The sequence below is a fragment of the Lissotriton helveticus genome, chromosome 2_1, assembly GCF_964261635.1.
Source record: "Lissotriton helveticus chromosome 2_1, aLisHel1.1, whole genome shotgun sequence".
NCBI lineage: Eukaryota > Metazoa > Chordata > Amphibia > Caudata > Salamandridae > Lissotriton > Lissotriton helveticus.
Genome location: NC_136059.1, coordinates 1,244,114,394 through 1,244,133,939, shown reverse-complemented (window position 1 = coordinate 1,244,133,939; position 19,546 = coordinate 1,244,114,394). Strand labels below are relative to the sequence as shown.

At 46.4% G+C, this 19,546-nt stretch overlaps 1 long non-coding RNA gene across 1 annotated transcript; it reads left to right on the top strand.

Annotated features, from left to right (window-relative positions):
* The first annotated feature begins 231 nt into the window (after nt 1–231).
* On the top strand, nt 232–5,450 carry LOC144818596 (uncharacterized). Its single transcript, XR_013607143.1, has 4 exons — nt 232–388; nt 1,905–1,975; nt 2,282–2,346; nt 5,298–5,450. It is a non-coding gene; the product is annotated as an uncharacterized LOC144818596 (long non-coding RNA).
* The last annotated feature ends 14,096 nt before the right edge of the window (nt 5,451–19,546 follow it).

Here is a 19,546-nt window from a genome sequence, read left to right as displayed (position 1 = left end):
CTACTGCACCTGTTGCATCAATGGTTGTTACTGGCCCACTCGAAAGGCGAGACTGAGTTTCATAAGTACAAATTCAAAGCAAAACTCGCTCCTGTGACGTGTTGCCTGGTTCAAGCATGGCCGCTATACGCCAACGTGCGCGGGGTGTTTTTAATTGTGTGCGCGCACGCACGTACGTGCTTCCATATAAGCCGTGTCGGTCGATTCGTTAAGTCTTTCGGTTGGTGTCAGTAGTTAGTTTCGGATCAGCGGTTCCTGGGCTCATGGCTACCGCGTGCTCAATAATGGCGGGCCTCAGGCTTGAATTCGATGTTTTCTCGTGGAGTGACCTGTGGCTGCCTCCTTGACTTCCAGCCGCGACAGATGAACAGAAGGGGCCTACGGGCAGGTGAGAAATGGTGGATGTTTAACTCGTCCGCGTGTCTTGAACGCAATCTAAATACCAATTCACTTCTCCCCTTGATTACTCCTTGCTGACTCTCCCTCCCCCCCCTTCCGGTACAACCTTTTAACCGAGGGGTGATTTAGATAAGCTTGAAATGATCCTCCTTAGTTGTAGTAGAGAAAGCGGTGATACGGGGCGGCGCAGCCGGACCGATGGGTTAAAATATCGGTCTTGCTCCTCTAGAAAGAAAAATGTAGTTTTCCCTGCGCAAGCTGTTGCTGTGTGTTTAACGAGGCTGCGACGTTTTAGTCGCTTCTTGGCTAAAATGATATGCGCGCTCAGAACCTTTTTTGAAAGTGTTCTTAATTTTGTGTTATCTTCTAAAACTGCTTTGGTCTATAAAAAAATATGCACCGATAAACCTTAGGTGTCACGTTTTAAGTAGTGCATTGGTGCAGTTTTTTAAAATATTGAATCGCGCGTGCATCCACATTTGACGGTTGAGGTAGTATCGATAAGCCTGCACAATCCATCTCCCACGTCGTGAGTTGTTCACAGATGTGTAGCTATCGGTGATCCAGCTGGTGCAGTGGTACCGGAGAGTCGAAAGCTACGTAAAGTATGAAAGTGCTGCTGGTTCCATTTATCAGCCCACTGCCGCAGATTTAGAACGGATTGGGTTTTCTATGGGTAATGTAGACAAACGTTAATGTGTCTTTACATTTGCTGGGGTTTATGCAACTTCGTTTCTTGGCGTCCGATGATTAAAGATAGTTGTCACTGCTGTTCACATTATGAACCACTGTGATTACTCTACAACTCGATGAGGACGCGTAAAGATGTTGCAAATATAATACCTTCTAGCAGGCGTAATGCAGATGTACCCGCAGTGGTGCAGGAGTTAGTGAATTGTCACCTAGTGGTGGAGCTAAACAGGAAGCAATGGTCTTTCTACCCCCATCTCCTCCCATTTCTTAAACAGGCGCCCCTTGCTTGGAGCAGAGTAATATCGGGCTCATTAATTCAGTTTTTCGTTTGAAATGTAGGCATTTAACATGCTAAAACGGCGACCGGATTTTAGAGCAGGGACATCCGATTACTAATTTTGCAAATTAAGTTTTTGCTTTTCAAAAGTAAAATGCATCACTATTCGTGTTCCTGGAAGCTAAAGTAGTTATAATTCACATTAGTGGCCAAACTAGGCTGCGTTGTGGGAATTTCAAGTATAATAACCCAAAGTAAACATGTAATATTTAAGGGATAACTTGTAACATGCTCTGATTTTTCTTTTTCATGGTTCTGGTGACATCTACAAACCATCACCAGAACTCTTCAAAAGCAGTGTTACAGTCACCTGTTATGTATCTTGTCTCAAGTTCAGAGTAATAACATCGTTTCACATAGTTTCCCTTTACAGTCTTTCATCACTCATTCAAATCTGCAACAGCTACTGGTTTGTGTCGTGCATTGCGGTTTTCATTTGATTTTCAAGTCCAGTTATAATTGCTTTCTCTTGCAGTCCCCCGCTACAGGAGCGCTGTTGAGGTGGCTTCTATTGATGTCGAGGCAGTAAAGCGTCAGTCATGACAAGTAAGTTGACTTGTTAAGGACCTCTTTCAACTAGCCTGCTTTTCTGCAAAGGAAGCTTTACTAATGCCACCACCTATTTTCACCGGCATTCTTCAACCATTTTCAAAGCTGCTCTTGCATGAATTTTTTATCCATGTTTGTGCTCTCATTGTTTACGGCATGTCCTAGGATTATACCCTTTCTGCTGTTCACATCATGATTTTCAGTGATTAGCATTTTTCAGAATGAGGACATGAGGGCTATAAATTGTATGCAGGTTAGTGAAGGTTGTCTGTAGTTTACATGGTGGTTTTTCTTTTAATATAGGGAACTGATGCAGTTCACGGCGCCTGAAGTCAGTTGATGAATGAAAGTCTAAAGTTCTACGATTGGTAGGTATACATTTTTTAAAATTTTATTTGAGGGATTTCCACTAGAAGGCTTTGTTAAAGCTGCCTTTAGTGGTTACACGAATCGCACAAGGAGCAGGTGGGACACATCACGAATATTTGGCGCAAAGTGAGAATTCTCACGGGGGTATTGATGTAGCAGTCTGAACAGTGGCATATTCCATTGCCTCACTAAAACATTATAGTTTAATGTGAGTCTGGTGACAGTTGACCATAACTCGAATTTTTGCTTGTAGTATAGTTTTTTGTAGTCTGATTACGAAAAGGTACAACTCATTTACCCGCTGCATTCCTTGGTTTGACTCCACCATTGTAAATGTGCGTCCTGCTTTCAATAACTAGATTGCTTCTTTGTAAGATCCTGTAACAAGCAGACTATCTGCTCAGATGATTGCCATATTAGGTTTCGTTTTCTATAACCAAATGGTGATGCTAATCTATATGCATCTTCTATCTATGAAGCATTGACCTAATCTTTGTGAAACTGCACTCCTGGTACAGGGTTTGAGTAAAGGTACAATAACGACTAGTTGGAATCAGTGACTTGGGGCCAACACGTACATCTACAGTCTATTTATAGAACCTGGAAATAATTCCCCTAATAAGCCTGTCCCTAATTCATTGGGAGTTGTCGTTTGGAATGTGGCAGGTTTGCGTAATAAAGTAATACTGAGTGGTTGGATTTATTTGCTAGGTTCAGTATATTATGTTTACAGGGGATATGGTTGCTGGACCCTGTGCATATTAAGAGGTTTAGAACTTACCATGTCCCTGCCACTCCACCCAGTCATGGTAGACCAAAGGGATGAATTTGCACCTTCTTATCCAATCATGTGCAATTTAAAAAGATTTGAATGGTAGCACACCACGTAATCTTCCAGATGATTGTGATGCCTCATACTAGTTGTGATTCATTTTTAGAATAAGTCCGTAAACAAAATGACCTGGTTATTTTGTGTAGGGTGGTTTCAACCTACACTTATGCATTCTGTCCTCTAAAAGGATATGTGGATTAATTAACAACGAGCACTCCACACAAACACTTTTCGTACATAACTTACGGTGAACTAATAAATGTTTACTTTATAAATCTTTTGGTGTTTGCTGATTTCTGCTTTATATGCTTCAAGGCCACATTTAATGGTAAAGACCAGCATAGTGTGTGCTACTTTCTAACAATTTTTAACCTCTTGTAATGGTTGTGCGTTACGATGTAACCAGATTTAATCACGTTTCCTGAAGCAGTTAATGTGCCCGTAGCAGGCGTATTTTTGGTATACCTAGATAGTTGATCCATACTACCTTGAGTTTGTGATGGTTTGTAAGGGGTTAAAGAGGGTCTTTCTGCTTCAAGAGGGCGCCACGCCTCTACATAAGCGCACACGAGATTGAAGGACGTGCTACATAACTCCATTAGGTGCAAACCAGTCTTGTAGAGCGGCCTATAAGCAGTGAAACAGGAAAATGGCCTTAAGAAATAAAGCATAGGCATATTTGCTTGAAGCAAGTCTGAGTAAGGATAATACTGTTTTGGCAAGTGGTCAACTCGCAGATACAAATAGACGAGGGGACCTTAGGCTAGAGCCATTTTAGAATGAGCAATGAATAGATTGAACAGTTTTCTGGAATATATTAAATTCCACCTACTGAGACTGATCCCAGTTTAAATATACTGCTGATTATCTTGCACCTAAACATTTAACTTGTGGCGGCATTGACCTTTCTTTTACCTTGGGTCAAGTCGTTAGGTCTGATAATGCCAGTAAAGGGGGCAAAGCACCAGGCCCTTATGGCATCCTGGTAGACTTGTTCAAAGCGAACACTGAGGGTCCCTTATTAACCTTAGTACTAGGTGACTGCTATAGTATAGGTTTCTTACCAACTTGGGCAAAGTCTATTATAGTCCCCATTTATTAAAGGATCGTAACAATCCTGCGTGCTTCCACCTGGATCTACTTCTATCATTAGTGAAGATGGTGGACTGGATTATCCAGGATTGGGCAGATTGATACAACCTTTCAGATCTACAGTAAGGTTTCTGCCCTGTAGTAGTGACTAGAACAGTGACCATCTTAAATTGCTTAATCAGGAAATATGCTAAGATTAAGAGAATATTTACCATGCCTTTGTTGATCTTTCATCTGCATTTAATTGCGATAGCCATTGCAAGTTGTGGAAAATCCTGACTGACTTGGGTGTGGAGAGATCTGTAATCCACTTCATAAGGGAGTTGTATTCGGGTAGCAAGGCTAGAGTTCGCTATGGGGTTCCTTGAAGAATTCCAGGTAAATACAGAGCTGTTAACCTGCAGTCCTAAAAACAAATCTATGCTGATTATGTATGATATGCAACCTTACGTTTATTCCGACCCAGGCAGGTTTGTAGTTACAAGTTTCATGAATGATTACTCTCAAATTAGGTAATTGTCCCTTGTTCCATGTGTCAAAACAGGGTAGTGTGTACGTAGATTTTTTTTTTGCAAAACTGTTTAAAGAGCAGGGAATACTATATTCCAGTTCTATAGTCTTAATTTCAAACAGTCACCCACCCAGCACATTTGTTCTTTCAAATCTTACCATCTTGGATATGTTGCTCGGTCTATTTTCTTTGTGGGCAGTTATCTTTGCAAGAGTTTTAAATTCTGCACAATTGTGTATAATGGCATTTTTAGATGGCATGTTTTTAATTGATCCCTGTATGTGTATTTACTGTTACTGTCTAAATGTCTGGTTTTATAGTCCTATTTGATGTATTTGTTTACATTTCCATGCTGTAATGCTTTTTATGCTTTCGATTTAAATTGAAATCGAATAAACCTTACTAATGATACTAGTGTAACTTCAGTTACATATATACATTTATTTTTATTCACGGACTGTTTTTTAAAATGCGCTGTTTCTTGATTAGTAACTATGTATCTTTTTGTTCTATAGGTATTTGAAGTGAGTACTACGAGCCAAGAGTAAGCTGCAAGCACTGGGCTATCTGAGGTGTTTTACTGAAAGGAGTTCTGGTCCTTTAAAGAAGTCCATGCTTTGTGAAAATCTGTGACATTATACCGGGTCTAATAAAATTATTTTGTATTATTGGATTAGTGATTGTCTTGAAACATAATAAATGAGTTCAATCATTAACCGGTGCATTAAACTTAATTTTGACCATCATAGTAGAAAAACACCTTCCCAAATGTTCAAAAACATGAGAAACCCTCATTGGCAAACTTTTTTGAATTCTTTAATTTTTACTTTCAATGTTTTCGTCTTGGTAGACTGTATTCTCATCAAACCAAGACATTGACTTTTTTTTAACCATTCATACGTGCGTACGGTTTCACTGAGTGGATATAGAGCTTGGTGCTGAATGGAAGCAATATCTGGTGTTATGCCTTCTGTAGAAGTGTGTTCTTGGGGTCATCCAGCCATTCGTCGGTCAAGCCCACTGCCAGGCTTTTGGCTGCAAAATCAGGTTGAGCTCTTGTAAAGCATAAATCATTAACACTCAGCCTAAAATTACACAACCTTCTGGGGAGACGATGGTCCACTGAGGAATGCACTTACTCCCTGCTTGGTGTTTTCTCCCGTCCAACACCAGTCCTTTCTCAACTGAAAGTAAATCGGACAGTGGTAAATAAGTTGGTACTGAATTTTTAAAGTGTTCTTAAATTCGCACTATTTTCACAATGTTCCCTCTAGCACAAAGTTTTGCAAGAAATGGCCAATTGGATCAAATAGTTCACCATGGGTCATACCACCGTACTTTAGGAAATCCATCGCTGGCGCATTTTTCTGTACAAGTGAATAGGATCTTGGGGGGGGTGGGTGGAGGAGAGGCTGGCGTATGATTCCCAACCTAAAGTACTGATTGTTAACTTACCCTAATCAGTTTTGGAGGTCAAGGTGTAGTTGTAATCGTAGAAGTGATTACTTTAGGGAAGCTGAATTGCTTACTACTAAATTGTTAGAGGCTACCCTAGAACTGTGCTGGATAGAGCTATGAAACTGGTTTGGTATTGCCCACGAGAAACCCTGCTTACACCAAGAAAATGGATTGATTCAAACAGGGAGCCCACTTTCATCGTCTACACTTCATCGTCTACACTTAGTCTAGTGATTAACAGTATATGTGAGAACATTAAGACATGCCATCCGAGGATGGTGGGTGCCCTTTCCTTGCGGAAGGAATGGAAGTAACGGCAAATATGTAGTGAGGGCACACAGAATATGTGAAATTTGAGACTAACCAAGTCAGTAGGTTGTCCACTTAATATTGAGCACTTTCGGTGTGGCAGTTGTATAGTATAAGTTCATTAATTACACAAACACTTCGCAGGCAACCAAATACAGCTGAAGGGACACTCCAACTGTAACAGTAAGAATGTGATTAACTTCCATGTAATTATTGTGTAGGGGAGACATAAAACCAGTAAAGCAAATCTGCCAGCATATTATAGCCATATCAGATTAACAGAAGGAACACCCTTGGTCAAGCATTAAAAGACAAACTACACTGAGGATAAGTTGGTATGTCATGGAAACAGTGACATTAAACTAGGGCAGGAGTACTCGCAGTAAGGGCCGACGGCAACCCTTCCCTGGCGGCCCGCAGACCTTGCAGACTATTTACCGGTGTTTTAAAAAAAGTGTCGGCAAACACTGCGCGCCCGAGACTGCTTCCCTGTGGGGGCCCGGGCATTCCAGTGATAGTCGGAATGCAGCTGCAGGGGCGCTAAGGTGAAATACAAAAGCCTCATGAACATACAAATTGTCTTTTAAAGACCTGTGAAGTGCTCTGGTGCAGGCTGTGTGTGCCAGGAAGCTCTCAGCCCAGGCACACACAAGCAGGGTGAGATGAAGGGAGTGCGAAGGGAGGTAGACAGCGAGGGAAAGATGGGAGGCACGGAGAGGGCGACTGGGTGAGGGGGGCAGTCTGGAAGAGTGAGACGGTGAGTGAGAGCGACAGGGAGAGTTGGGGAGGGAGATGTGTGTATGCCGGGTCTAGTGGCTCTGTATGCCGGGTCTAGTGGCTCGGTGGACAAAGGTGTCCGCTGCAGGGACCTGTGTTCAACCTCATGGTCAGTTTTCTTTGTTTCTCTAGACCCGCCCCATCCCCCACTGACCCCACCGATGCAGCCTTCTGGCACAAACCACACCATAAATTTGGCCCCCGACAAAGTTTGTGAGTACCCATGAACTAGGGTTAAGCAGGGTAGGGTACCCAGCTTACCTCTAGTCCATTGTCACTGTTTTCATGTGAAATTGACTGCTTGTGGAGTACCTTCGGGTTAGCACTATGGATATGCAAGAGCATGACATACTGTTAACATGGAGCAGTGGTACATTTTATATGCATGAGCTATACTTCATTTGCCTGTTAGTGAAGGAGCAAACGTTGCAAGACTACAGGTGCTGTGATACCCATAATGCACAGACTTAATATGTACACAAATTATTTACATATCCCTGTATCTGATCTGCAGGACAGGCATGAGCTGAAGGATCTTGTGTAGGTAGGCAATGTGGTATACACCATTTACAATGGACTGATTTATGACAATCTGGTTTATTCATATTGTAGGTCATGGGTATTCACAAACATTTGCCATGGGGCCACAAAGTATGGTCTGTCGTGTGACCAAGGATTATACCGGGCCATATGCTAATCAGGCTTGCCCCTGTGCCTCATGGGAACAGTCAAGCCCAAACTGCCAAACCAGGTTCTCCATGGACTGGAAACCAGCATTCTAGGACTGGTTACGGGGCTTCACCCACTCATCAGCCAGAATAGCTTGATTCCAGTGGCACAGAGCCCAGGACCCACGTCTGGGCATACCTGGCACACTTGGGGCAAGAAAGCAAATGACACCCAATTGATGGACCGAATGCAGAACAAATCAAAGCATTCACCCCTAGTCAAGGGATCTGGGTTAAATCCAAACTGGAATGGCATGGTGAGCAAAAAATATGCATTTAGGCCCATATTTCTGTACTGGGGTGAATGTATGACTGTTCTGTCCAATTGTTTAGGTCTCGACTATTCTATCACGCAGGGATAGATAAGCGAGAATTATAGTAAGCACCTCAAAGATTCTACCAAACTTGCGGATCACTCGCAGTTCATGTGAGCTATGCGCGTGCACAAACCAGCCACGTCCCACCACCATTTGTCTGTGCCTCGCGTCAGACTTCAAAGGAATGCGCTCCCGCTCCACTCCCCTGCCACAGCAATGCCAAGTGCTTGTTTGTTCACTCCCATGGATCACCACGATTACTTGTGGCATAAACTTCTCCCATTATAAGCTCTGCATGCAAGTGGTCATGTTTCCTTTCCCTTAATCGGTGTCTCGCCTCTTCACAGCCGCCCACTTAGACAACTTACATTTTTATCGTATTTCCTGATTAGTGCCCACATAGGTACATTCGACAATGCGCTAGTCCTTCCATCTTAAACTTGGTTTTCCTTTTCATTAGAACCAAAATAAACAGGCCAGAGGAATTTTTATTTGCGAGAGCTGAATCTGCTCTGATGCTCCACGACGTGCTGCCACTCTGCACCACACTAACTGTGGCCACTGCACGGTGTCTGCAACAAAAGGCAGAACCACTCCTATAAACGTAGCACCGTCTGTGCTGCTTCAACAATGGCCTGGGCTTTAATCAACATGCAAGCATTCCCATAATGTACGAAGTCACCTTATTTAGTTTCAGCTACAGCCCCTCCCCAGTAACATTTGCTTTCGGTGTGAGGCGATGTTTTGTTTTAGTCTAGCTTCCCTGCATTTGTTAGCCTGCATTATTCTTCACACCACGCACGGCTGCCGCGCGCCTTGCACTGCCGCATGCACCATCACATCACTCTGGGACGCCACAACCGCATCACTCTGCACCACAACAGCACTGTCCTTGCTTGCTACCAACAAGCATTGCCATAGCCAATAGGACTCGCATTAGGAAAGTGTAAGCTATTGGCTTTGTGAATAACAATGCTAATTTATATATTTTTAAAGCCAACACATTAAAAAAATTATCATTTACAATACCAATAGCTCGCACTTTCCTAATGCGAGACCTATTGCAAATGCTTGTTTTGCATTTGTCACCCCAAGTGTGACTGGTGTGCCCAGACGTGGGTCCCGTGCTCTCCATGCCACTGGAGTCCGGCTATCCTGGCTGAGGGATGAAAGCCCGAAACTGGTCCTAGGATGCTTGTTTCCAGGGAGTACCTGACAGTCCGCGCTGGACTGTTCCCATTGGGTGCTGGGACAAGACTGATTTGCATATGGGGGAGTCCAAACTGGAATGGCATGGTGAGCAAAAAAAGATGGATGTAGGCCCAGATCGCTGTACTGGGGTGAATGTATGACTGTGTTCTGCATTCTGTCCAATTGTTTTTGCACTGGTTCCTATTATGCGTGAACAACAAACACAGGAGCAGGTTTTCTACAGCGCATACCTTGAAATCATGTATTTCGTGGTCCTTTTATGTTATAAATAAGAAAGGAGGGAACGTGAAGTTAAACAGTGGCCTAGGATCACACCACTTTGAAAAATGGGGAAGCCAGGATTAATCCCAAGTTTTCTGGTTTCACATTGTTCTGTTCAGCCACTAGGTGTATATCCTCCACACATACCTTACCACCCACGCCAAACTGCCATCCAGCTGGCATCAATGCGGCCCTCAAGCACATCATTGATCAATCTTTTTAGAAAATGTAAGTACCCATGGTCTATTTTTTTAAGAGCGGCTTCAACCATGAAAGCAGCAGGTTGACTAGGTAAGGAAGCACTTTCTATCCAGGAAGATAGAGCAATGCCCCAATAGTCATTTTGCTAAACCTTCTTTGAGCAAATCTGAATCAAAAGGGCAATACCTGGAACTGATAATTATCGCCTAAAATACAGTACTGAAGAAACAGTTTATTTACATTTTGTGACGAGCACCAATCAGATATAATGGGTAATGGCGCTTGCCACTGTGTACAATACGTGTCTTTCCATAGTATTTTTTGTCAACTTTGCCGCAGTTTTATGGCTCTTCACGAAACTTTCTAAAAATTAATTCCACTTCTGCTCCTTTCTAGGGAATTTTGGGGAGACCCGTCAAAAGGTGTGGGTGTAGAAGGCTCGGGGCAATGTTCGTTTTCCCGATCAATCAAGGAAATTGTAAGTGTGCTACTCACCTGTGAGTGTCAAGGCGCTGGGAGGGGTTGGCAGCTGCACAGATTTGTTCAGCTGAAGAGCCTGGTCTGGAGGGTCTTCCTGAAGGTGTTCAGGGAGTGGTCGTGTATGTCTACTGGTAGTTCGTTCCAGGTCTTGGCTGAAATGTGAGAGAATGTTCTGTAGTAGGGGATCTCTGTGTATAGTCATAATCTAGTGAATAGTCCCGCCCATGTGCGTGGACCCCGGCAATCAAAAATAATCTCTTAAGTTGTCAGAAAATTGCAGAACTGCAAAGACACTTAAGAGAAAATTTAAAGACAAATAATGCAGCCTATATCCACAAGCTACACTGTCCAGTACTTCAACTAGAAATTCCACCAAAAATCCACAAACAGCAAAGCCTGTCCAGATTTCCCTTGCTTTTACTGCAAAACCCCTCAGGAATGATAGAGAGGAAGACCTGGACAGACAAGCCCCATAGGCTGCCATTATGTGGCTTAAATAGGATACTGTGCCTTTAAGGAACCTTCCAGAACCTTCTCCCAGTATCCCAGAATGCATAGCAGGTCCAACTTACTTTCAGTTCTTTTTTCCGGCTCGTGCTTACAGGACCCTGTGCATTGAGCTCCCCCTTTTTCAAGGGTTTATTGGATTCTTTTGGCACTTTTTGATTTTAAAAGTGTTCTCAATTGATTCTTGGTGTTGCCTTTCACTTCTGTGTGTGTTTGTTCAGGCTTTTAGGGATCTAAAATGCCTGCTTTATTCGACAAGTGCCCAGCATGTGGAATGAAGAAGGCCAAGACTGACCCACACGACATCTGCATTATTTGCCTCCCTGATGATCATGTCCCTGAAGATTGTGACATCTGCCAGGCCTTTTCTACAAGGACCCTGAGGGAAAGACAGAAGATTAGGCTCCAAGGCCTAGAAGAGAGGCGTCTGCAGGTGGGTCTGGGCAGGCTGGGAAGGCTCCCTCTGGGCATCGAGACGTCGACGTCGAGAGGGATGACGACGGTGTGTTCCCCTTCTCCCCGGGGCTCCGGGTCGAGACAGCGTGGAAGATCGACGTCGTCGACGGCGAGGCATCGCCGTCGACTAAGACACCGGCGCTCGCCGTCGAGGCGACACCGCCGGTCGCCGTCGACCAGTTCGACGTCGAGGGGCGGTTATCGAAGAAGAAGAGTCGACGCTCGCCGTCGAGGTCTGATCGCTCGTCGTCGAGGGGGCGGCGATCGGCGTCGAGGAGGAAACACTCGACGTCGAGGAGACGGCGTTCGACGCCAGAGTCAAGGGATCGCCGTTCCACGCCTGAAACACGACGCTCGACGTCGAGCAGGAAGAGATCAGCGTCCCCTAGGATCTCAACTTCCTCTAAGAGGCGCAGGAGGGATTCTTGGAGGTCGTAAGAGGCGTCGTTCACGCTCTGGGGGGTCTGGATCACAGGCCCCTTCCTCGAAGAAGTCATCGGGCACGGTGTACTCGGTGGTATATACACCTCCAAAGCCTGTGACCCCTCCTCTTCTACCGAAGGAGGCTCCTCCGGCTAAACCGCCTCTCCCCTCCCTGCCTCCACCGTCAACTGAGGGGCGGCCTCTGCCGCCAGTTCCTCCTCATAGGCCTCCGAGGTCAGTGTCACTGCCTCTGCTTCCGACACCTCCTAAGGGTACGCCTACCCCGAAGCCCCGGGACAAACCACGGATGACGCCTCCACGGAAACCGGTGGAGCGCCCACGTGCAGGGAGGTCACGCTCCCGCTCCGGGCGGAGGGAACGTTCGCGTCATAGATCTTCGATGCGATCTAGACGGCGCCACCGGAGACACCGGTCTCGTTCACGGACCAGGTCGTCTGGGACCAGGGACTATTCCCCGACCTTGTCAGATTCGCCGGACACACGGGTCTCACCAGTCGACGATCTGGTGTCCTTCCAGGACGTGCTGTTACGGGGTGCAGTGAAACTGGGCATTACTTTGACAGTGCCCACTCCGAAGACCTCGGTCATCTTTGAGACGCTCCATCAGAAGCACTTGTCTCGGCCGTTACTGCCACTGGTGCCCGGCCTGGAAGAACCGGCCCTGGATCTTTTCCTTACTCCTGCGGTGACTAAGGCGGCGCCTTCCAGGCTACAGAAGAAGTACCGGGCTCCCGACTCGGACCCAGCCTTTCTGCGGCTGGAGCCCCCTCCAGACTCGGTGATTGTGACGGCGGCGCGCAAACAACATGCCACCACGCCTTCCTCCACTGTTCCGCCAGACAAGGAATCTAGGTGGTTGGATTCCTCTGGGAGACGAGTTTGTGGGACTTCGGCGACCTCAATGAAGGCGGCTAGTGCCACGGCCTTGCTGGGTCGGTATGACAGAGCCCTCTGGGAATCTCTTCAACAATTTGTGGAACTTCTTCCGCGGGACAAGCGGGAAGACTTCCAGGAGGTGCTTAACGAGGGGATGTTGGTGGCGAATCAGGTCATCAGCGCGGCAGCCGACTCCTCTCTTCTGGCGGCGCATGGTTTCTGCCACGGAATAAACCAGCGACGACATGCCTGGCTCCGCCTTACGTCTCTGAAACCGGACGCTCAGCAGAGGGTTGCCAATCTACCATTCTCTGGCGAAACCCTGTTCGGGAAGCACGCTGACGACGAAATGGCCCGCATGAAGGCGGAGGCTGAGACGCTCACAGCGGTGGGTTTGGAGAAGCCCAAGGAGACCAAGAAGACGTACCGTCCGTTCCAACGCCGGTTCGGTGGTCAAGGTAGAGGGCGTGGCCAGTCTTCTGGACAACAGCAGCAACAACAGCAGCAGCAGTTCAGAAAACCGTTCCAGAAACGCCAGAGGGGCAGAGGCGGCCATCAGTCGGCACCAGCGACTAAGGGCCAGGCCGGGTCTAGGCCCTGAGCACTTACTTCCCCGTCAACTGTTACCCGCTCCGGTGGGGGGAAGCATTCAATCTTTTCTGGCAGAGTGGAGAAAAATTACTCAGGACAAGTGGGTGCTGAATATTGTTTGCAATGGATACAGTCTTCGGTTCACCAGCCCTCCTCCATCGATCCCTCCGGTCAGCTCGCAGTATCAGCTGCGCGAGCTCCAGGTGGAGGCCGATATCCTGTTAAGGAAAAGGGCGATCAAAGTCGTACCTCTGTCTCAAAGGGGAAGAGGTCTGTACTGCCGCTTCTTTCTGGTTCGCAAAAAGGACAAGAACGAGTTCAGGCCCATTCTGGATTTGCGACAAGCAAACAAATGGATTCGCAGAGAAAAGTTTTGCATGCTGTCGTTGCATCAGATTTATCCTCCGCTGCAACGGGGAGACTGGCTGTGTGCCATCGACCTCCAGGATGCTTACTTCCATGTGCCTATTGCACACAAACACAGGAAGTTCCTGCGGTTCCAAGTCGGCGCCAATCACTATCAATACACAGTACTGCCATTTGGACTGAAGTCTGCGGCGAGAACATTCTCAAAGTGCATGGCAAGGTAGCAGCACACCTAAGGAAGAACAAGGTGTTTGTCTACCCTTACCTGGACGACTGGTTGATCAAGGCCTCCTCCTTCGCGGAAGTGCAAGCACACTTCCAGAAGACGTGCGTTCTCTTGAACAAACTGGGGTTGCACATCAACATGTCCAAGTCGGTTCCGACTCCAGTCCAGTGCATTCAGTACTTGGGAGCCTCCATCGATACGCTGTCAGCAAGCGTGTCTCCTTCGGAGGAGCGACGATTATCACTACTTCGGAAGGCTCGGGCTCTCATGTCCGCTCCATCCACGACAGTGAGGACGGTGTCTTCTCTGCTGGGATCGATGGCCTCCTGTATCTTCCTGACGCCACATGCTCGGCTGCACATGAGACCGTTGCAAGAGTGCTTGGAGGATCAGTGGGATCAGAGGAGAGGATCTTGGGACGACAAGATACGCCTATCTCTGCATGCTCTTCATTCTCTGAAGTGGTGGTGTTCGGCGGAGAATCTCCTCAGAGGGGTTCCTTTCCACAAGGACATTCCCGCTCAGGTTGTCGTGACGGATGCTTCTCTCCAGGGCTGGGGAGCGCATTCTGGAGACCTACAGATTCAAGGGACGTGGTCTCCGGCGGAGTCCACGTACCACATCAATTTCCTGGAACTCAGAGCTGTTCACTTGGCACTGAAGGCCTTTCACCCGTCCTTCCAGACCGACTCTCTCCTTGTGCAGACGGACAATACAACCACAATGTATTACCTCAACAAGCAGGGAGGATCGAGGTCACGCACCCTGTCGCAGGAGGCGCAGGCGATCTGGCGCTGGCTTCTGGCTCGAGGGCTGACGATAACGGCTACCCATCTGCCAGGTGTGCAGAATGTTCAGGCAGACGCGCTGAGCAGACTGATTCAGGAAAACCACGAATGGGTCATAAACAACGAAGTACTAGGAGAAGTCTTCGCAAGGTGGGGGACTCCAGACGTAGATCTGTTCGCCACCGCAGAAAACAGCAAATGCCGAGACTTCGCCTCCAGGTACTACCAGCCGGGGACGCTGGGGAATGCGTTATGGATCAACTGGTCGAACAGCTTTCTGTACGCTTTTCCACCCATTCCCCTGATTCCGACGGTTCTCATCAAGCTGTCCCAGTCCAGGGCGCGGATGATACTGATTGCCCCGGAATGGCCCAGACAGTGGTGGTTCACGGACCTGCTTCACCGGTCTCTCCTTCCTCACATTCGGCTGCCGTGCAGGCCGGACCTTCTAACGAAGTTCGGGGGGCTGATGTTGCACCCCAACCTCTCGTCTTTGAGTTTGGCAGCATGGCTCCTGAGTTAGTGCAATATGGTCATCTGAATCTCCCTGCAGATTGCATGGACATACTGAAGGAGTCTAAGAGACCTTCCACTAGGACTTCCTATGCTTACAAGTGGAAGAGATTTTGTATCTGGTGCAAGTCTAAGAACTATGATCCGACAACTTGTAAGGAAGATGTCATCCTTCCTTATCTTCTACAGTTGGCGCAGTCTGGCCTTAATGTACATTCTATTAAGGTTCATCTTGCTGCTTTGACTGCCTACAGGAAATGCCCTTCACAGACTTCTTTTTTCCAGATCCCTGTGATCAAAGATTTTTTGGAAGGCTTGAAGAAAGTGTTCCCTCCTGTCAGGCTTCCTTCGCCTTCATGGGAATTGAATGTGGTGCTGTCCAGATTGATGAAGGAGCCCTTTGAACCTATTCATAAGGCTTCGTTGCAGCACCTGTCCTGGAAGGCGGCGTTCCTCGTGGCCATTACATCGGCCCGCAGGGTGAGTGAAATTCAGGCGTTGTGTTGCCAAGAACCTTATACTGTATTTCATGCTGCTAAGGTTGTTATGCGTACTCACCCTAAATTTCTTCCCAAGGTTATTTCTGATTTTCATGTCAACCAGACCATAACTTTGCCTACGTTTTTTCAGAATCCTTCATCTCCAGCGGAAAGGTCGTTACATTCCCTGGATGTTAGGAGGGTATTGAAGTTTTATCTGGATAAGACCAAAGATATTCGTAGGTCTGACCAATTGTTTATCAATTATGGATCTGTCAGGACGGGTCTTGCGACCTCTAAGCAGTCTATCTCTAGGTGGATTGTGTCCTGCATACAGCTATGTTACCAAAAAGCTAATAAGACCTTAGGAGGTAAGCCTAAGGCTCATTCCACCAGGGGCAAAGCTGCCACGACTGCTTTGCTCCGTAATGTTCCGATTGCAGAAATCTGCAAGGCGGCCACTTGGAAGTCGGTTCATACCTTTGCTAAGCATTACTGTCTGGACACTGATGCCAGGGCAGACGCTCAGGTTGGGCAGGCTTCGCTGCGAAATCTGTTCGCACAATAGTGGCGTTAATTCTCTTTTCTCCACCGCCGCTTTGGTGTGGGGATGGGCTTGCCATTCTATTCACTAGATTATGACTATACACAGAGATCCCCTACTACAGAAGGAGTAGTTTCTGTCCTGTAACTCCAGTTCTGTAGTAGGGGTATCTCTGTTATAGTCATAAGCGCCCTCCCGCCTCCCCGGTGGAGAGAAATGTTCCTTAAGGAATGCGACAGGTCTGGCGTTTTACGCCTTCAAAAAGAACTGAAAGTAAGTTGGACCTGCTATGCATTCTGGGATACTGAGAGAAGGTTCTCTTAAAGGCACAGTATCCTATTTAAGCCACATAATGGCAGCCTATGGGGCTTGTCTGTCCAGGTCTTCCTCTCTATCATTCCTGAGGGGTTTTGCAGTAAAAGCAAGGGAAATCTGGACAGGCTTTGCTGTTTGTGGAATTTCTAGTTGAAGTACTGGACAGTGTAGCTTGTGGATATAGGCTGCATTATTTGTCTTTAAATTTTCTCTTAAGTGTCTTTGCAGTTCTGCAATTTTCTGACAACTTAAGAGATTATTTTTGATTGCCGGGGTCCACGCACATGGGCGGGACTATTCACTAGATTATGACTATAACAGAGATACCCCTACTACAGAACTGGAGTTACAGGACAGAAACGACTCCATCTGCCTGCTCTGGCTCTACAGGTGTGGGGTTTCAGCCAATGTGAGGTTCGAGGAGTGGAGGTTTCTTTTGCAGGCAGTTTTCATGGGGGTTTTGGTCAATGATGCAGGAAAAAAGGCTCAATAGAATTACACCACAAATGCTAGAAAGCTAAAGCTATACCAAATCAGTTCAATAGTTTTTGAATAATTGAGGTTGAAAAAATTAGAGCTATATAGTCCAATCTGAGTCCTGCAGTAACAAACTAAAAAGTTTGATACCTAATTGTCCTATGGGGACTTTTTTTTTGTCGACAAACTTGCTCCCTTGAGACCAAGACCGGTCCTGTGTGGGCGAGCACTCTGGCTAGCTGCAGCTTGAAGAAGAATGTTGCTGCTGCCATTGCAGGGCTCGGGGACTTGTTACTCGTGCCCATAATCGTTAAAAAATGGAAGTGGACAGTATAGGATTCCTTGAATTACTTTGTTGGGGGCAGGCTTCTCCCACATAACCCAGCACATGTGCTCCTGCAGGACCAGCAAAAAAGTGTAAAAGAATTAATGGGGGGGTAGGCATGGCCAAGCAAGATGGCTGAATGGAGGAGATCCGTGTTGGTTCTGCTGTCGCGGGTTGTTACAGAAGCCCAGCGTAGTGTTTAAATACCGTAACATGTGCGAGGAGTCGTGGGTGATCAGTGAAAACCACCGGCAGACTGGGAAAGATGTAAGCGCCAAATTTAGTGGAGTAGAGGCACTTCTGGTACAGAGGTGACCCTGTGCCTTGCTTCAGAGCACCTGCTCCAGGTCATGGTCAACGGCGCACCCACCTGTTAGCCGCCTATTGGGAGTTTGCAGTCTTTTCGCCGGTGATCTGGCACTGCCGCTTCTCATTTTCTACACACACTTTCCAGGCTGGATCTCTGCCATTTCGGTTATCCTACTCATCCTTTGAATACTACAACATTAATTTCTATACTAGCACTGGTGGTGATTGCCTTGAACATGTCCACGTGTTGTGTCATAGGCATACTTGCTGGGCAACCCCCTCTATAGAAATTCTGTGGTCACAAGACCACGTCTATTCCGATGTATATGCCTCTGCACTTTTGAGTACCAGTCCTTTTATTACCCTTCACAGCCATTCCGGTTTGAAATATCACCAGATAGACGGCTGCTCAGAAGGCTTTCCATTTGCTTTTCAGCCCTGAAGAAGTCACAGGATACTTTTGTGTGTGATTAAACCCGTGTTGTCTGGTTGTGCTTATCGATAACAATGAGAAACTATTTGAAAAACTTTCCAATGAGACTTGAATGGACTTAAGACATTTTGTGATTTCTAGAAATTCTGCTATTAAGCACATATCCTAGTTGCTTGTGCGCAGGGTCTCGTTTTTCTAATTAAGTGTGGGTTTTCTCACACGCACATGGGGTACCTCCCCTAACCTGGTTGCACTGTGAAACACATTCAAAAACCCCCACGCAAACATAGCAGGTGCCACACTTCCTGGCTCATCACAAACCCTATCTCAGACAAAATCTATTAGGGGGTAACAAGCGCTATATAAATGTAAAACTTTTCCCTCTTCTATTCCGCTCAATCCAAATAACTGATTAATATTCACCACTCAAATTACTATCATATTTCACTATACTAATTAACCACTAATCCTTATAGGTACTGGAGTAGCGTGCTACTTGCCAAGAAAGTGCTTAAATACCCCATTATGGGTAACAAGCGCTTTATAAATTCAAAACTTTTTTCCTCTTCTATCCTTCTCAATCCAAATAACTGATTAATATCCACCACTATTTATTTCATATTGCACTATACTAATTCACCACTAATCCTTATAGGTTCCGGAGTAGCGTGCTACTTGCCATGAAAGTGCTGCACTACCCCAAGCGCTATATAAATTCAAACCTTTTTTCCCTCTTCTATTCTTCCGCTATCCTTGTGAATCTAAATAACTGACTAACCTATCCACCACTCAAAATACTTTCATATTTCACTATACTAACTCGACACTAATCCTTTATGGGTTCCGCAGTAGCGTGTTACTCACCGAAAAAGTGCTTTCGACGCCTCGTCAAGGGTAGTAAGCTAAGGCAGTGGCAGGTGAAAAGCCTGGAAGTTTTATTAAGTAGGAACCAATTAACTTCAGCCTCAGAAGCACAGCCTCTGTCAGGTCAAACCAGGCTCTTATTAACTGACTCCCTTCAAGCATCAACATTCCATCACTAGGGACAACCAAGATGCAGTTCCAACATTCTAGTTGGGATAACACTGATTTACAATGCCCATCAGTGTTAGCTGTGAAACATATAAGATACTACACACCTCCCCCAACAGGAGAGACAAAAACAATCAAAAACAACAAACTCCGGGGAGCAGCCATAGCTATGCGCCTCCGCCTCATCCAATTTAAATACCATCACCGAGTCTACTTTACCCGGGCTCGGCTGTGGCGGGCCGGTTTGGTTGTCTCCCCGGAGTGCCTCTGGTGCGGCCAGGAGGAGGGCACATTCTTGCACACTGTGTGGCGCTGTACCTCAGATCGATTCTGGAGGGGG